The 16,202-nt window shown below is 43.5% G+C and overlaps 1 long non-coding RNA gene across 2 annotated transcripts in view; it reads left to right on the top strand.

Moving 5' to 3' along the window:
- LOC143817988 (uncharacterized) overlaps positions 1-16,202 on the top strand; it is a 47,653-nt gene that overhangs the window by 13,205 nt on the left and 18,246 nt on the right. Inside the window, exon 4 of one of the 2 annotated variants that reach the window (XR_013224243.1) lies at positions 10,040-10,142. The exons of the other annotated variant lie outside the window; for it this stretch is intronic. This is a non-coding gene — a long non-coding RNA (uncharacterized LOC143817988). The remainder of the gene's footprint in view (positions 1-10,039; positions 10,143-16,202) is intronic. 2 annotated transcript variants of the gene reach the window in all.

Genomic DNA, 16,202 nt, shown 5'->3' with positions numbered 1-16,202 from the left:
TCATAAGAAGTGATGGAGATTAGTTTATGTGGGTGTGTTTTTTCCGCGGGTGGATTGAAGGTGGGCTGCTGCTTATCAAGCTGAGCAGGCTTGTGTAAGGGTAGCAGCACTGTGTGTAGCAAGGTTACAGCTTCTCGCCCCCCCACCTGTGAGTCAGCGCAAAACTGAGTCACCAAGACACAAGGCGAGGGTCTGGGGGAGGAGGGAGAGACAGCAGATCCTTAGCGCATGGTAGACATCCTACATCTCCCTATGGAGAAGATGCACAAGTAGATGCAGACCCCTACATCAAACAGGAGCTCCGCTCTTTACATTACATTTATGCACATCATCTAGAGACACTGACACAGATGGGAAACACTTTCGTAATATTACATTTAGGAATGACGCTTCGTTATGAATATGGTTCCCCGTGCAAGGGAAGATATCGTTGATTTACTGAGAGCAACAACTATCGAATGGTTAAATTTACATAGTGATGGCTGAGAATGTCTTTCCTGTCTGACCCGATTGGTAGATAGCATATAGAGATTCTGTTGTTAAAACATAACTTTAAGGCTAAGTTCACACTAGGCCTTTTTTCATTTTTTTTAATGCAAATTTTCAGCTGTGTTTTACAATACCAACAAAGTCTATTAGATTTCAGAAATCTCATGCACACAGCTTGTTTCTTTTTTTATCATCAGGATTTAGTGTTTTGCATGTTTTTGCACAATGGAGCATGTCACTTATATTTCAGCGTTTTTCACCCATTGAAATGAATGAGTGATGAAAAACATGTAAAAAACGCACCAAAACCACAAGTATCAGGTTTTACTGCGCTTTTTGTGCCAAAATCTGATTGTATACAATAGGACTTTTTTTTTCAAACTTTATCAGTATACACAAGAGACTAATCTAATAAAAAAAAAAATCAGCAAGAAAAAATAAGAAAAACATGCTGAAAAAATGCCTAGTGTGAACTTACTCTTAATGGCGATGTTTAAAAGTAGAGATACTGTATATCTACAATAATGACAAAGAACCTATGCAGACCACCTGTTTACAAGACAAAGGACATACATAGGTATATCAAGGCATAACATACCGTATATACTCCGAGTATTAGCCGACCCGAGTATAAGCCGAGACCCCTAATTTTGCCACAAAAAAACTGGGAAAACTTAATGACTCGAGTATAAGCCTAGGGTGGGAAATGCAGCAGCTACTGGTAAATGTCAAAAATAAAAATAGATACCAATAAAAGTAAAATTAATTGAGACATCAGTAGGTTAAGTGTTTTTGACTATCCATATTGAATCAAGAGCCCCATATAATGCTCCATACAGTTCATGATGGGCCCCATAAGATGCTCCATATTAAAATATGCCCCATATAATGCTGCACAAATGTTGATTATGACCCCATAAGATGCTCCATACAGACATTTGCCCCATATAATGCTGCACAAATGTTGATTATGACCCCATAAGATGCTCCATACAGACATTCACCCCATATAATGCTGCACAAATGCTGATTATGGCCCCATAAGATGCTCCATACAGACATTTGCCCCATACAGTGCTGCACAAATGCTGATTATGGCCCCATAAGGTGCTCCATACAGACATTTGCCCCATATAATGTTGCACAAATGCTGATTATGGCCCCATAAGATGCTCCATACAGACATTTGCCCCATACAATGCTCCACAAATGCTGATTATGGCCCCATAAGATGCTCCATACAGACATTTGCCCCATACAATGCTGCACAAATGCTGATTATGGCCCCATAAGATGTTCTATAGACACATTTGCCCCGTATAATGCTCCACAAATGCTGATTATGGTCCCAGAAGATGCTCCATAGAGACATTTGCCCCGTATAATGCTCCACAAATGCTGATTATGGCCCCATAAGATGCTCCATACAGACATTTGCCCCATACAATGCTGCACAAATGCTGATTATGGCCCCATAAGATGTTCCATAGACACATTTGCCCCGTATAATGCTCCACAAATGCTGATTATGGTCCCAGAAGATGCTGCATACAGACATTTGCGCCTTATAATGCTCCACAAATGCTGATTATGGCCCCATAAGATGCTCCATAGACACATTTGCCCCGTATAATGCTCCACATATGCTGATTATGGCCACATAAGATGCTCAACAGAGACATTTGCCCCATATGCTGTTGCTGCGATTAAAAAAAAAAAAATCACATACTCACCTCTCGTCGTTCAGGCCTCCGGCACTTGCTATAGTCACCTTTCCCCGTTCCACCGCTGGGTGCCGCTGTGTCTTCCGCATCCTCTGCACTAAAGTTCAGGCAGAGGGCGGCGCGCACACTAATCACGTCATCGCGCCCTCTGACCTGAGCGTCACTGCAGAGGACGCGGAAGACGGAGCCCGGCGGTGGAACGCGGACAGGTGAATATCGCGCAATGCCCCCGTTATACTCACCTGTTCCTGGTGCGGTCCCTGCAGGTCCCTGGTTCTTTGGGCACCGGCAGCTTCTTCCTGTATTGAGCGGTCACATAGTACCGCTCATTACAGTAATGAATATGTGGCTCCACCCCTATGGGAGTGGAGTCAGGTCCATATTCATTACAGTAATGAGCGGTACCACATGACCGCACAACGCTGGAAGAAGCTGCCGGCACCCGGAGAACCAGGGATGTGCAGGGACCGCGCCAGGAGCAGGTGAGTATGATTAGACAGTTGCCGCTCCCGCTCCCCTGCCGACCCCTTTGAATGACTCGAATTTAAGCCGAGAGGGGCAATTTCAGCCTAAAAAAATGGGCTGAAATTCTCGGCTTATACTCGAGTATATACTGTATGGTAGATGCTGTAAAGTGTAATGATAATGCCTGTGTCAATAGTAAATTGTTGCAATCTCAACCAATCCAGAAAATAGGTTGTTGTGACTCATGGAGCCACTCAAGGGGCCACATTAGCACAGTGTTTATTGCTGTATAACTGACTGACACAATTGTTTTAGAATTACTATAATTAAATAATCATTAAATTAATGCATTTTTGCACAAACATTAACAATTGTAATTTTCCGACATTTTTCCCTTTTTCCGCTGTTTATTTGCTGCAAATGGATAACACATCAATTTCTAAGGCTGGTTTCACACGTCCTGATATTGTCAGCACCAATAAACATGGTACTGGAGATATCCGTGTCCGCGTGACACATCCATGTGGCACACGAGCGGCAGCCGTGTGCCGCCCGTGTGCTGCATCAGGACCATACGGACGTCCGCCGGGAAACAGCGCTACAGTAAGCGCTGTTCCCCTGCATGTGGTGCTGAAGCTGGCTGTCATCCCTTCTTCCCTGCTCAGCAGGGGAGCAGGGGAGAATGAATGAAAGAAAAACGACGTGGGGTCCCCCCTATATTTTACAACCAACCTGGCAAAACTCATAGGTGCGGGCTTCTATTCTCAGGCTGGTAAGGGGCCATGGATATGGGCCCCACCAGCCTAAAAACAGCAGCCTGCCAATTCTGGAGCTTTGCCCAGTTCTTCCCACTGCCCTGTAGTGGTGTCTTATGAGGTAATGAGGAGTTAATGTCACCTTCCTATTGTAAGGTGACATTAAGCCGGCTGAGTAATGGAAAGGTGTCAATAAGACAACTATCCATTACTAATCCTATAGTTGTTAAAGGGTTAATAAAACAAACACACAGTAAGAAAAAAGTCTTTTATTGAAATAAAACAATATACACAGTTTATCCATCTTTATTCTTCTGCCATTCCAAGCGAAGCTATCGATCTCCTGTTCTAAATCATAAAATAAAAAACCTACAACATACCCAAACCTGTCCACTGTACAGTCAGTCCCATGCAGTGATCCATATCTAGGGGAATTTACAGTACAACCGGGAGCGCTGCTAATGCGACCGCTTCCGGCTGTAAATGACTGGGGAATGAATGAAATTATGGGAGCGGAGTCTGATTTTCCCACGCTGAAGAGTTCATTTGGGTTCATGCCGCCAGGGGGCGCAGCTTTGGTGACGTCACCGCTAGTCTCCGATCGCACTAGCAGCGCTTCCGGTTGTAAACTGTGAATTCCCCTAGATATGGATCACTGCGTGGGACTGACTGTACGGTGGACAGGAATGGGTATATTGTTGTTTTTTTATTTTATGATATATTACAGGAGATCGATGGCTTCACTTGGAATGGCAGAAGAATAAAGATGGATAAACTGTGTATATTGTTTTATTTCAATAAAATACTTTTTTCTTACTGTGTGTTTGTTTTATTAACCCTTTAACAACTGTAGGATTAGTAATGGAAAGGTGTCTTATTGACACCTCTCCATTACTAAGCCAACTTAATGTCACCTTACAATAGGAAGGTGACATTAACCCTTCATTACCCCACTTGCCACCACTATAGGGCAAGTGGGAAGAACCAGGCAAAGCTCCAGAATTGGCGCATCTAATAGATGCGCCTTTTCTGGGCAGCTGCGGGCTGCTGTTTTTAGGCTGGGGGGCCCATATCCATGGCCCCCTTACCAGCCTGAGAATAGCAGCCTGCACTTCTAAGTTTTGCCAGGTTGGTTGTAAAATATAGGGGGGACCCCAAGTTGTTTTTTTCTTTCATTCATTGTCCCCTGCTCGCACTGCTCGCCAGCAGAGGAGGGTACAATGGATGAAAACCAGATTCAGCACCACACACAGGGAGACAGCGCTTACAGTAGCGCTATTTCCCAGCGGCCGTCCATGCGCACGGAGGACAGTGTGCACTTTTCTCTGTGTGCATGTGTGCGGGATGTTTGGCGGGCCGTGAGTCCGGGTACAAACGGACATGTCTGCGTGTTTTGCACACCGACTCACGGTCCGTCAAAACACGCTGACATCTGCATAGATCCATTCATTTGAATGGATCTACTTGTGTCAGTGTCTCCGGTACGTGAGAAAACTGTCACCACACGTACTGGAGACACTGATGTGTGAAACCAGCCTAAGGGTCATTTGTATGACTGCAAATTACGCTCTGCAGATTCACGTCACATGTAGTACTGAGCGTATCAGTATTGAAATGTTGGGCAGTTATCCATCTCTCTGTCCTTTTCTCTGACACATTCCAGCCCTTTACCTCCTTACAATCAAAAGTCATCTTTTATTTCACTAAGAAACGTTGGCCTTACAGATTGCGTTAATCATCACCTTGGCCTTGATGTATCAGTGTAATGTATCAATGTCTCTGATCATCTCTGAGTAATTTCTTTGATGGTTTTTTTTTTTTTTGGGGGGGGAGCTATAATCGCAGTTTAGTCCTAATAGGTGTTGGGACTCATGTTTGAAAACTAAACAACATCAGAGTTGCAAAAAGTAGCATTTAAAATGGAACTTGCTTTCAAACATACATATTTTATATTACATATATACAGTATTTCTCTCCTTTTTTCTCTCACTTTTTCAATTTCTAACATTTTGCAGCAATTTCTTATATATTTTCTTTTTTCTACTTTATTCATTTTTTTTTTTTCTTATTTCATCTTGAAACGTATCCTGGAAATTTCTCACTGATCATTCCTTCATTATTTTCTTTACCTGTCGTTTTATGATTTATAGCTCAAAATTTGTTCTTTTACTATCTATTTTCTTTATGCATTTATTTTTTTTATAGACACACTAGATTTAATATTTTGGCTACAGATTACTATTAGTTATGGTGTAGCTTTGATTTGCACTGGAGGGTATATTAAAGGAACACTACACTTTAAACAAGGAATAGACTTGCTCTCAATAGTCTGCAATATTTTCAACATAATCCTGAAACAGTAAGTCTAATAGAAGTTCCGTTAGGTAACACAGGGGTTAACATTCTGCTGATTACTAGATTACGGCTATGTGCGCACGTGAAGTATTTGCTTGCATAAATTTCTGCAAGGTTTCTGCATCTCTTGGCATCAAAAACGCTGCACAAAAATCCGCTTAATTTTTGATAAGTTTTTGCATGCGTTTTTGTATGTGTTTTTTTCCTGTGCGTTCATTGGGTCAAAAACGCAGGCAAAAGTGCACAAAGAATTAACGTGCTGCAGATTTAGGCTAGGTTCACATCGCGTTAGTGCCTTCCATTTAACGTATCCGTTAAACGGATGCGGCAATGCTGATGCCCAAATTCCCTTTTTTCCTACAATTGCTCTAACGCAATGCGCCAACGCATGGTAGCATTGCGTTGGCATGCGTTGGTAATAGACGTCTATGCACAGCGAACATGTCCGTTCGTTGTGCGTTGGACCTAATGTACCCGAAAAACGCAGTAGACCGCGTTCGAGGGTGTGTAAAAAAGTAACGCATCTTCGCTAACGCATGCCAATTTTGGCATGTGTTAGGATGCGTTACGATAATGGATGGCAGTGGGTGCGTTAATGGATTAGTTACATAGCGTAAGTGCTGCTTAGTAAGGGATCCGTTAAACGGATTGCACTAACGAGATGTGAACCTAGCCTAATACACACAGCAAACCCTGAAAGAAAAAATACTGATCATGTGCACAGCACTTCAGGATTCTCATTGACTGTGCTGGCATAAGGATTCCCTAGCATTTTTGGGCCAATTCCGCAAGCAAAAAAACACATAAAAAAACGCACCGTGTGCACATAGCTTAAGTCCTGCCATAGGGGGGTGGATTAGAGCTCTTTTGTCTGATTACAGGCAGGGAAATAAGGAAAAGGTCCTGCTGCAGCCAGTTGTCTTACAGCCAGATACAGAACAAGAGACGCATATGGCTGTGCTCCTGGGATAAAGAATATTTCTTTATGTAATTCTCAGTTTAATTGTAACATGAAACAAAACAAGATGAAATAATAGAAGGTTTAGCGTGTTTAGTGCTTAAAAAAGACTGAGAATCCAGAGAAAAACACAAAGGGAAACTCCCTAACAGGCTGCACAGCGCTCTTGTCCTCAACATGGCTGCTAGATTAAGGAGCATGTGACCTATCTATCAGCCTCATCAATTGGGAAAGAGTTTTCACATGTGCAGCGTTTTTCAGCTGGAGGAGGATGATAAACAGATCCAGTCCCATGCTCCTAAACATGTTGAAAACAGGGGCATGGTGCGGTCTGTGAGAAAGGCAGGACTAACAGTTGTGGGACTAGAACCTGTAATACTTATTTATCAGTAAATAACATGACTCATGTCCCCAATACTTTTGTTAAGGCCTCTTTCACACGTCAGTGGGTCTACGCGTGTACGTGTCTCCGGTACGTGTGGTGACAGTTTTCACACGTACCGGAGACACGTACACACGTAGACCCATTGAAATGAATGAGTCCGTGCAGATGTCAGTGTGTTTCCATGGACCGTGTGTCCGTGAGCAAAACACACTGACATTTCCGTTTTTTGCCGTCAGCATGGACGGCAAAATGTCTCGCACACGTGCATGTGGAGAACACACATTGATGTCCTCCATGTGACATGCATCGGCACGGGGGAAAAAGCGTTACAGTAAGCGCTGTTCCCCAGCGGCATGTGCTGAAGCCAGCTCTCATCATTCTCCTCTGCTTGCCGGCAGAGCAGGGGAGAATGATGAGAGCCGGCTTCAGTGCCTGCCACTGGGGAACAGCGCTTACTGTAGCGCTTCTTCCCCGGCGGCCGTCTGTGTGGTACTGATGCGGCACACGGTTACCATATGTATGCCACACGTAGTACACAAACGGACTCACGGACATGGATATCTCCGGTACCGGAAATAAACAGATGTGTGAAACCGACCTTAAACAGAGTTAAAGTTACATAGTTAGTTCCAAAAGCATCTGTTATCCCTTGAACATACCTGCTTTATTTGTAGAACATGAGGTGAGATTTTACTTTTAAGCCCTATGTGGTAGGTAGAATGTATCCTTCAATTATGATCTGGTTAAAGAGTGCTAGCAGTACATATTTGTCCCAGTTCATCGAAGCAATTTCCCAAGAATTTTGGGGTAAATTGCTTTGAAAGGTCCCAAATTTTTGGCGCAACTTGGAGTTGAGCAAAAATGTTGCGCCTTTTTGAGTTTTCACACTAGTTTCTCCCAGCTGCACCAAAATGGACAGAGCTGGGTGGACACCACCCATTTTGTGGCGCTCCTTAAACCAGGAATCTCACTCAAGTCAGGGACTGGTGTAAGATTTCTGGCTTGGTGCGCAGATCCGCAATCCACTCATCAGACACTTCTGATTTATGAAGAGGTATGCACCTTTTTATGAAATCATGCATTAATCAGGAGTGTTTGACTCCACCACACCCGCTCATCAGGAAACTAGTTAGAAAATCATTGGTCTTGATTGAATCAGGGCCAGCTTGGTTCTGGAAAACCCTGGTATTGCTTGCAGAATAACTGTGGGGACATGGGGGTCAGTGGGTGCTGTAGTCCGCTAGCTGAAACCGCATGGACCAGGGATCATCCTACCGAACGCCTGCTTTCCTTTTCCAGTGGGCATAATACCACTCAGACAACACAGGGTGAGGGTAAAACAGTGGGGCAATACTTTATTGAACCACAAAAGCAGGCAAATAACACATAGAACAGTCCTAGCAAAATACCTAAGAGGATGAAAATTACAGAGTCTCACCCTTCTGCTAACTCACCGGGATAAGAGCAGTTGTTACTTCAGAGCTTCCAGGGCTGACTACCCCACCTGTGGCACACACAGAGAGGAGGTAACGACAAGAGTAGGTAGGTGACAGCCCATTGAGGTACAAGGCCAGTTGACTGGAGGGTCACAACCTGGCTTCTCCGAGCATCTCCATGGAGCCAAGTGACTGGTGGGTCCTATTCCTGCCTTTCACAAATATATCCATGGAGTTCAGGAGACCGGTGTGTCCAAAACCTGACTACCCCAAATGTATTCATAAATTCAGTGACAGTCAATGGAGCAAATCTGCATTCTTTCAGCTGGGGCCGTGGTCCCCTAAGCTGGCATCCTGTAGAATGTCAAATCTGTGTCCCTCGTAATGGAGCCATACTGTCTTGGCTGCTGTCCTGTTGAGAGTTTCTGGTTCTTTGGATGTTTGGATGTCTGGTTATATTTCTGGAGGTATCTGTTACAGAGGCGCATATATCCTCTTTTTATAGTCAACAACTGTCCTTCAAACTAGCGTCCAAAGGTAAAGGGGAAGAATAGTGATTAGATCAACTCGCATTATTTGATTATTCAATCTATTTGCATAGTTTTTTCTCCTCTTTTCTTCCTTTTGCAAGTCAAAAAGCTAGCTAGCCTGGACAAACATTTCAGCAAACATCATTGTTCAATTATCTTGCATCTCTAGTCATCCAGGATAATATCACAATATGTTATATCAAAGGTCAACTTACAAGTCAATATTACAGGCTTATATGAACAAGTCTGTGTTTTCTTGACCAACCAGAAAGAAACATATAAATTAAAAAGTTAACTTATAGATAACAGTCAATTCCTGGCTTAGTGAAAATAGACTTCTGGTTATTTAAGATAAAATGCTGTGTTGTCACAATAACAAGGGGCTGTATGAAAGAAAGCAGAAATAAGTGCTGTTTTTAGAATTAGAGGTAAATCCAAGTTATGCAATTCTTTACCTGAACCCCCAATGGCATCTTTGAGATAGGGGAAGGAGTTTTTAGAGAGGAAAACACTCCTGCATAGTGAAAAGCTTCACAATCCTTAATATGACTTAGACATCAATCAGACAATGTCTGTTTTATCTTGAATGTGATAAAAGCCCAATTTTTATCAGTGTACTGGATGAGATTTTCATCAGTATTTGGTAGTCGATGTAGCGGTTTTTACCATTAGGCTAAGTTCCCACGATGAGATTTTGGTGAATATTTGATGTTTGTTTTATTGCATTTTGTGTATTTTTTTTACATGCGCTTTTATTGTGTTTTTGATGCTGCACTCATGCTGGCATGTAATTCTTTAAATAAAGCTCCTTTGTTTTTGAAACTTTCTGGTACTTGCCTTTGACAAAACTTTATTGATACACTTAGTTGCAGATTACATGCATTTTTTATGTGTTTTCGCTGTGGAAATGAACTTAAAGCGCATGTGCATTTTTACCTGTAGATTTTCCATATCTAATGCAAGTCTATGGTGAAAAAGTACACAGAAAACTCAACATACCCGCAAGAGAAATTAACATGCTGCAGATTTGATACACGTACAGCAGGTCAGTTTACATTGAGTAAAAAGAAGCACAGTGGGTTTTTATAAATACCATCCACTTTGTTGGAACTGTAAAACGCTCTGTTTTTGATGCAGAAAAAATGTGCAGTGTCAAAAAACTTATCAAAAGCTCTTTGTGGGAAGTAGCCTTAGAGTTAGACTGCTGTATAACTCCTGCGAGGATTGCATCACATTGCACGCACTGGCCTGGCACCTCTTCTGACCTGAGCAAGACAGTATGATGCATTTCTATGTAGCTGTCAAGCTCAGCTCAGGAGAGCCGACAGCCAGTATGAGGTTTACGATACGATTCCCGCTCGAGAAATACAGCAGTCTGTCTCTGCCCTTAGTGATTTTCTCTTTAAACGAAAAAAAAGCACTCAAAAACTGCAAAGGTTCACCTACCCATTACAATTGCAAAAACGTTTGGGTGTCCGTACTATTTCCAACTCCTATGGACAAGTTAGGCGCTTTCAGACTTGTAAACATAACTTACATGATTTGAATCAGAAGCAAAGATTTCTCAGTGTTTTTAAAAAAATGAAAAATGAACATGTGAACAGCACCAAATACTATAATGGGTGAATGTTTTAGCCTTTAAAAACACTATAGAATAAATAGATGACACACTGATATGATGAAAGGTTGGAAAAGTTGGGCTTGTTTAGCTTAGAAAAAAAACACCTCAGAGGGGATGTGAACTGCATGCACTGCACGTTTGAGGTCTAGCAACAGATTTTCTATGATGGTCAGATCAGGGGACTGTGAGGGCCATTGTAAAACCTTCAGCTTCTTTTGATGTAGTCTATTGTGGACTATGATGTGTGTTTAGGATCAATATCCATCCTCTTTTCAGCTTCAGCCTTTTTACAAATGGTGTTATGTTTGCATGAAGAATTTGTTGAATCCATTCTTTCCTCTACCCGTGAAATGTTCTCTGTACCATTAGTGACAATACAACCCCAAAACATGATTGATCCACATCATGCTTAATGGTTGGTAAGTTGTTCTTTTCATGAAATTCTGTGCCCTTTTTTTCCACACATACCTTTGATCATTGTGGCTAAAGAGTTCTATTTTAACCTCATCGTTCCACAGGACTTGTTTCCAAAATGCATCAGGCTTGTGTAGATGTTCTTTTGCATAATTCTAATGCTAAATTTTATGGTGAGGATGCAGGAGAGGTTTTCTTCTTTTGACACATCCATTTAAGGCCATATTTGTGCAGGTGTCTCTGAACAACAGAACAATGTACCACAACTCCAGAGTCTGCTAAATGTATATGAAAGTCTTCTGCAGTGACGTAGAGGTTCCTAGCTGCCTGTCTAGCAATTCAACAATCAGCGCTCACTGAAATTTTTCTTGGTCTTCCAAATCCTTATCTTGACCTCCACTGTTCCTGTTAACTGTCATTTCTTAATTACATTTTGAACCAAGGAAAGGGCAACTTGAAAATGTTTTGCTATCTTCTTATAGCCTTCTCCTGCTTTGTGGGCTTCCACCATTTTCATTTTCAGAGTGCTAGGCAGCTGCTTAGAAGAACCCATGGCTGCTGTTTTTGAGTACCAGGTTAGTGGGTTTTTATAAAGCCTGGAAATTTGCATCACCTGGCCTTTCCTAATGATGATAGGGAACAAGCAATAACCTTAAGGATATGTGCACACATTGCATTTTTTGTTGCAGATCCGCAGCATTTTTTCCACGCGGATTTGCACCAAATCCGCAAAGGGTAGCTCAAGCAATGTTAATCAATGGGAATCCAAAATTGGTGTGCACATTCTGCAGAAAATTCCGCACTGATTCTCAGCGTTTTATTTTCCGCAGCATGTCGATTCTTTTTGTGGATCTGCAGCGTTTCTGCACCCATTGACTTATATTGAGTCAGTCGTATTCCCAGCTAAACCACAGGTGTAAAAAGGTCTGTGGATTAGCTGCGTGTTTGAGTTCTAAAAATGCTGCAGAAAGGAAGGAGGAAGAGTATGTGGACGGAGAATATGTGTGTGGGCGGAGACTATGTGTGAATATGTGCGGGTATGTCTGTGTCTGTGTGTGTGTCTGTCTGCGGGTTTGTAGCCAGGTATTGTCTGGAACCACTACTCCCATCCGGCTATGTCTGGTGTCACATATAACAGTGATAGCATGTGCTGATGATGGGACAGTAGTAGTTCCATCATCCGGCTACTGTGTTCAATTGTAAAAAAAACCAAACACATTTATACAATAAAAATAAAATAATAAGCTAACAAATACTCCCTGTCCACCGTAGTCCACTTAATAACGAGTGTCCCATGGCAATCTCACGTGTAGAACAGTCACATCGAGACATGTAACCACACAGCTCCAGTGATACACTGCGGGAGGATACACACAGTGGTAGTGTCGTAAATGAGAGCACGAACTCTGGTGAATTCTCAGTGTATCACCGGAGCCGTGTAGAGCAGTCACATCTCCCGATGTGACTGTTCTACATGTGAGATCGTCGTGGGACACTCGGTAAATGGACTACATCGGACAGGGAGTATTTGTGTTGGTTTATTATTTTATTTTTGTTGCAGGAGATCGAGGGATTCGGGGATTAGGTGATGCAGTAAGTATGGTAAATTAAGATTCAATAAAGGAATCTGTCATTATTTCAAATAAAGGACTTTATTCTGGCTCTGTCTTTATTTACCATATCACTATAGGCTTAGTAATGGATACATGTCTTATAGACGCTTCTCCATTACTAAGCAGTGGGCGTGATGTCACCAGACAATACACAGGTGACATCAACCCCACAAATATTACCCCACTTGCCACCGCTACAGGGCAAGTGAAAAGAGCGGAGTTAAGTGCCAGAATTGATGCATCTATAGGATGCGCCATTTCTGGGGTGGCTCAGAGCTGATGTTTTTAGCCTGGGGGTGCCAATATGCATGGCCTCTTCCCAGGCTATCAGCCCGAAGCTGTCTGCCTAGCCTTTGCTGGTTCAATTATATACAGGGACCCCATGTCAATTTTTTTGGGTTCCCCTGTAAACTAGCCAGTAAAGGCTAAGCAAACATCTGTGAGCTAATATTAATAGCCTGGGAACCTTTGTGGCTATTGGCTCCTTCCCAGAATATTAATATCAGCCATCAGCCATCAGCCATCGGCTTTGTCTCTGCTGGTTATGGAAATTACGCGGGAGCCCATGCAAATTTTTTTAAAATTTTTTTGAAAAATAAACATATTGTGTGCGTGTGTCTTTTATTTAACTCTTTATGTACAATTTTATTAATGAGGATATCTGGCTGACACATACACTTCCTGGACGACTTCTCAGCCTGGCTGCCGCACTTCATGTCCTCAGAATTACCAACCCTTATCCTGGGAGACTTCAACATTCCCATTAACAGCCCCACGTCCACATCTGCATCCCAGCTTCTATCACTAACCACTTCTCTCGGCCTCTCACAGCTCTCAACCTCTGAAACACACAAAGACGGTAACACCCTGGACCTGGTCTTTGTCCGGCTCTGTTCAATTCCCCACCTCGATAACTCACCACTTCCCCTCTCTGACCACAACATTCTCTCCTTCACACTCACAATTCCTCGCCCACCCCAGCACTCTCCTACCTACCACACATTCAGAAATCTACATGCTATTAATCCTCACACACTTTCAGACTCCTTACACTCATCACTGTCCCCAGTCTCCTCTTGTCCCTGTCCTGATCTGGCTGTACATTACTTCAATGACACTCTTAGAAGCACCCTAGACCAAGTAGCTCTCCTCACCTTCAGAACCTCCAAACACAGAGTGAAACAGCCCTGGCTCACATCGCAAACCCGATTCCTCCAGCGATGCTCCAGGTGTGCTGAACGCTTATGGAGGAAAACTCGCACCCCAGAAGACTTCTTGCACTTCAAATTTATGTTAAGGACCTATAACGCTGCCCTTCACCTTGCCAAACAGACCTACTTCACCACCCTGATCTCCTCACTATCCAACAACCCCAAGAAACTTTTTGACACATTTCACTCCCTCCTCAGGCCAAAAGCGCAAGACCCTATCACAGACATTTGTGCTGATGACCTGGCCTCCCACTTTATAGAGAAAATAGACAATATCCGTCAGGAAATCCGCTCCCAGACACCAAGTGCAATGACTCCCATTCCTCCCTGCATCTCCCCTGGCTCACTCTCCACATTCGATCCCATCACAGAAGAAGAAGTCTCCAAGCTCCTCTCCTCTTCTTGTCCGACTACATGCACCACCGACCCCATTCCCTCACACCTCCTCCAGTCTCTCTCTCCAGTCGTCACAACTCACCTAACTGCAATCTTTAATCTCTCCCTCTCCTCTGGCATTTTCCCCTCCTCCTTCAAACACTCTATCATTACTCCATTACTAAAAAAACCCACCCTTGACCCATCATGTGCAAACAACTACAGACCGGTCTCCAATCTACCCTTCATCTCAAAACTCCTGGAGCGCCTAGTCTACTCCCGCCTTACCCGTTACCTCTCCACTCATTCCCTCCTAGACCCTTCACAGTCCGGGTTCCGCCCCCTACATTCAACAGAAACTGCACTCATCAAGGTGACCAATGACCTTCTGACAGCAAAATGTAACGGTGACCACTCTCTGCTCATTCTCCTCGATCTTTCTGCAGCTTTCGACACTGTTGACCACCCTCTCCTACTCTCTAGGCTCCAGTCACTAGGCATTAAGGACACTGCTCTCTCCTGGTTCTCTTCCTATCTTTCTGAACGCTCCTTCAGTGTTCTGTTCTCCGGCTCCACTTCATCTCCTCTTCCTCTCACTGTCGGGGTACCTCAGGGCTCAGTCCTTGGCCCCCTTCTCTTCTCCCTCTACATGGCCCCAATTGGACAGACCATCAGCAGATTTGGCTTTCAGTACCATCTTTATGCTGATGACACACAACTATACACGTCAGCCCCTGACCTTACCCCCGCTGTACTACAGAACGCCACTGACTGTCTGTCTGCAGTCTCTAACATCATGTCCGCTCTCTATCTGAAGCTCAACCTCTCCAAAACTGAACTTCTTCTGCTCCCGCCTTCTACTAACCTCCCTAAATCTGACATTTCCCTCTCTGTGGGTGGCACCATAATAACACCCCGGCAGCAGGCACGCTGTCTGGGTGTCATGTTTGACTCCGATCTCTCCTTCACCTCCCACATACAATCTCTTGCCCGCTCGTGCCGCTTACACCTAAAGAACATCTCTAGAATCCGCCCTTTTCTCACCATGGAGACAACAAAAACTCTCACTGTCGCCCTAATCCACTCCCGTCTGGACTACTGTAACTCTCTTTTAATTGGCCTCCCCCTCACGCGACTTTCCCCTCTCCAGTCTATCCTTAATGCAGCAGCCAGGGTCGTCCATCTGGCTAATCGTTACTCGGACGTGTCCGCTCTTCGCCAGTCATTACACTGGCTGCCCATTCATTACAGGATACAATTCAAAGTACTTGTTCTCACCCACAAAGCTCTCCACAGTGCGGCACCCCCTTACATCTCCTCCCTCATTTCTGTCTATCGGCCTAACCGACCTCTGCGCTCTGCAAACGACTTTCGACTAACCTCTGCACTAATCCGTACCTCCCACTCCCGACTCCAAGACTTCTCCCGTGCTGCGCCAATCCTCTGGAATGCTCTACCCCAAGATATTAGGACCATCCACAACTTGCATAGCTTTAGGCGCTCACTCAAAACTCATTTGTTCAGAGCGGCCTATCGCGTTCCCTAATCAGTCATTTTATGTTTGTGTGTGTGTGTAGCCCATTCACTATCTCACCTACCCCCCACCCCCTGAAGATGGCTGGACCATCATTGTAAATACACACCTGTACTTTGTATCTCCCCACCTCATTGTAGATTGTAAGCTCTCACGAGCAGGGTCGTCTTATTTTGCTTTATTGCTGTATTGTTAACATTGTTACCTATGACTGTTGTGTTTGAAACTGTTAAACTGTAAAGCGCTGCGGAATATGTTGGCGCTATATAAATAAAGATTATTATTATTATTATTATTACATACATATAAATAAACACTGCTCAAAAAAATAAAGGGA

Source organism: Ranitomeya variabilis, chromosome 3, assembly GCF_051348905.1.
Source record: "Ranitomeya variabilis isolate aRanVar5 chromosome 3, aRanVar5.hap1, whole genome shotgun sequence".
Taxonomy (NCBI): Eukaryota; Metazoa; Chordata; class Amphibia; order Anura; family Dendrobatidae; genus Ranitomeya; species Ranitomeya variabilis.
This window is presented reverse-complemented; position numbering and strand designations above follow the sequence as displayed.